The sequence below is a fragment of the Brassica napus genome, chromosome C9, assembly GCF_020379485.1.
Source record: "Brassica napus cultivar Da-Ae chromosome C9, Da-Ae, whole genome shotgun sequence".
Lineage (NCBI taxonomy): Eukaryota > Viridiplantae > Streptophyta > Magnoliopsida > Brassicales > Brassicaceae > Brassica > Brassica napus.
Genome location: NC_063452.1, coordinates 24837202 through 24840899, shown reverse-complemented (window position 1 = coordinate 24840899; position 3698 = coordinate 24837202). Strand labels below are relative to the sequence as shown.

At 40.5% G+C, this 3698-nt stretch overlaps 1 pseudogene; it reads right to left on the bottom strand.

Annotated features, from left to right (window-relative positions):
• Positions 1-232: 232 nt before the first annotated feature.
• On the bottom strand, positions 233-1893 carry LOC111212612 (annotated as a pseudogene).
• Positions 1894-3698: the final 1805 nt, after the last annotated feature.

Sequence of the window (3698 nt, the reverse complement as noted above, 5' to 3'; positions counted from 1 at the left end):
AACATTCTTAACAAAACCGTAGCTTGCAAGCGACAGATTGAGATATCTTAAAGGACACATCCATTAAAGACCATCACCCCCTCCTTACCCCAACAACAAAACAAAAGTGTACACTTTTTAAATTTGTCGTCATAAAGTGATTCTAACGATTTCGATTTGTTAAAAAAAAAAAAAATTAAAGAGAAAACTAAAGCACAACATATAAGCAAAACAGTGAACAAAGACCAAAAGATGCTACAAAAGCATAAGCAACTTGGATTATTAGAAAATAAACATTTTTAAAACACATACAACAATGCTAACCAGATTTGGCAAACTCTAAAACAGCTTCAACTTTTAACCAACTTATTATATAACCTGTTTCAGTTTTCTTTTTGGGACCCTTTCTGGTCTCTAACAATACAGAAATGATTGTATTCAAATTGATTTTTTTTTTTTGTAAGAAAAACAAATATGGAAGATGATGAAGAAGCAGCAGCTTAAAGGTTGGAGCTCGGAACATTCAATGAAGTCTTTGACTTGTGAGCTAAAAACCCATCAACAAGAATCTGGAGGGTCTTCAAATGTATGTTGTTTCAGCAACCCATCACCGCGCAATTGTACACAAAGTTAGGAGAATGTTTCCTATCGAGCAATGTCCACTGCGGTGGACCACCGTCCCTCGGCACCCAAGAGTTCAGCTCTATAAACCCACCTCCTGAGTACTTAGGTCCACCTATAACAATCAACCTCTCCCCACAAGCTCTAAAAGCAAGCCCCCATCCGTTAACCGAGCCAGCTCTCTCAGGCAATCTCCCAATAGTTAACCATTTCTTCTTCTCCTTATTACTTCCTCACCTCCATATCCGCGTGATCGGCAGCATACAACTGATTATCCACAACCGCAACAAGAGGCGGTGCTTCAGCTGGTGGTGGCATACCATTACCAGCTTGCTCAGCACGGCTTCTCGGAGGTGACAAGTCAGGGATTGGAGTCCATTTCTTGGTCTCTAAATCATACTCTTCCCCACACGTCAAGGCCTTGGACTCAGCACCGCCTATTCCACCAATGACGTAGAACTTCCCGTCCATGAAAACACCAGAACACATCTTCCTCGGTTTGTTCATCCTAGGAAGACTCACCCAAGTTTGAAGCTCAGAGTTATACATCTCAGCGAAATCAAGAATCTTCCCCTGAGAGTCACACCCACCGGCGAATATAGCAATCTCTCCGAGACTCGCTGATCCAAACAAACACCTCGGAGAGTTCATCTCCATACCAGAAGACCAAGAATTAGTGAGAAGGCTGTATCTATATATAACATGAGAAGAGAAACCGTCTTTTCCCAGGACGAGGAGGTCAGTGCCGACGGCTAGAGACTCCTTGTCTGCACACATGAAGGTGACACTAGAAGGCATCGTTGGCAGCTGCATCCACTTCCTCTCCACGGGATCGAAGGCAACCCACTCCAAGAGCTGGCATGAGAAGTAAACCCAATGCTCTACGAACCCGTTTTGTTTCCTTAGTTTATAGATATCTCCACTCTTCACCAAAGAACGGAAGTTCCTATTCAGGGAAGCGATGGAGGCGTAATCAGACCTGGAACAGCGGAGGAGACAGTCTATAGAGCTGTCTCGACCAATCTCGTTGAAAAGAGAATGTGAATCAGATGAATCAGCACCATTAGAATCAGATTGTTCTTGTGACCCATCACAGCTCAATGAACAGTCAGAAGAATCGCTATCATAAGTAATACAAAAACCCAATAGTTTAAGTGACTTGGTTGGTCTAATCTCACCACCAACAGCCTCCACATTGCTGAGCTTGTCTTCCTCTGGATACATGTACGAGACTCGAGAGCTTGAGAAAACCCTTGAACTCAAACACGAATCTGGTGATCGATTCTCCAACATGTCTTTGAATTATAAAGTCTTGGACTTTCGAATCTAATTCACAAAACCCAGATGAGAAATGGATTCAGATTGCAGATTCAACCCAATTAACCTAATCAAATCAGTCATCGAGAACAAGGAAAGTTGCCAGCTTTCGACATCTCCAGATTCCAACCCACTTTCACGAAAAGGGAGGAAAAGAATCAAACCCGGTGAAGTAGAACAGATAAAATCTTCTATCTCGATCTGTTCATGAATCCATCTGCTCAAAGAAGACAGAACAAAAGAGGGTTTGGTTTTGGTTTGGTTGATAATTAAGAGATTAATTATTATATTAATTGCAACATGTTACGAAAGTCAAAAATAGGAGGAGGAGCCGTTTTCGTTAAAAATATAAAAGATGTGGGGTCCGTTGCACTATTTGTACAGTAATTTTTTTTTCTATATATATGATCGATTTCGATCATTTGAAAACGCATCATTCACTCTTCTCTTCCCTCTGTAATAATCTTTCTATCAGTGTTATAAATTCTACGGATATAAATTTTGCCCTTATTTAAATTCTCGCGATACAATAAAATTCCAGTTCTTTTCATAACACGTTATCAGCACGATCACTCTGCGATTCGAATTACAAATGGCAAACATCGAGAAACTCCAGTTCCCGGCCCTGAAAATAATTGGCGAAAATTACGTCGGGTGGGTCACAAACGTGAAACCATATCTGGTGATGAAAAAGATAACCGAAACAATTGTAATCGGTAACAAATCACCACCCGAACATATAGCCGAAGCGATAATCTTCCTGAAGAAGCATTTAGATGAAAGTTTAACGCACGACTATGCAAACGTCGAAGACCCAGCTGAACTGTGGCAAACTTTAAAAGAAAGGTTCGATAACCAGAGACAAATCAACCTTCCTCACGCTCTAGAAGAGTGGAAAAATCTGAGGTTCCAAGATTTTCAAAAGGTTGAGGATTACAATTCCGCTGTCTTGCGGATAGTTGCACTCCTGAAGTATTGTGGTAATCCTGTCTCTGAGGCAGAAATGATGAATAAAACATACATCACTTTCCACAAACAGCTTCACTTCTTACCCGAAATTTACAGAAAATGCGGATACACGAGATTTTCTGAATTGATGGTTGCGCTCATGTTAGCTGAAAAGAACAATGAGCTCTTAATCAAAAACCACAATTCCCGGCCTACGGGAGCCAAAGCATTCCCTGAAGTGAATGCTACGGCAGTCGAAAATTCGGAAAGAAGAAACCATGCCAATCGAGGTCATGGCCGCCGTTTCAACAACAAACGTGGAAAAACTTACAATCCCAAATGGAGGGGATCTAATAAGTGGGTTAGACCCGGGCAAGTTTCCAAGGGTAAAGAAACTCAAGAGGATACCACCCAGAAGCGTGAGACAGTGTGTTACAGATGTGGTTGTAAAGGACATTGGTCCCGTACCTGTAGTACTCCTTCACATCTTTGTAAGTTATATCAAGAGTCCACGAAAGGAAAGGCTAAAGAGGTGAACCTCACGGAAAATGTTGAAGGGACCTCATACCTTGAATCCTCCGACTTCGCTAATGAGCTGGACTAGATTACTCCTGAAGAGAATCGAAATGCCTATGATAAGAGTACTGAATAGTTTTCAGTATTACCATGTATAATTATTATATTTCATGTTTTAAACAAATAATGATGTTTTTAACGTCATCTTATTGTATAATTATTGTGTCTTTTTTTTTCTTTATATGAATGAATTTTATGTTTCTTTTATATTTATGACAATTTCAGAAATGGATCATAATGCTAATGGAGCAAAATCC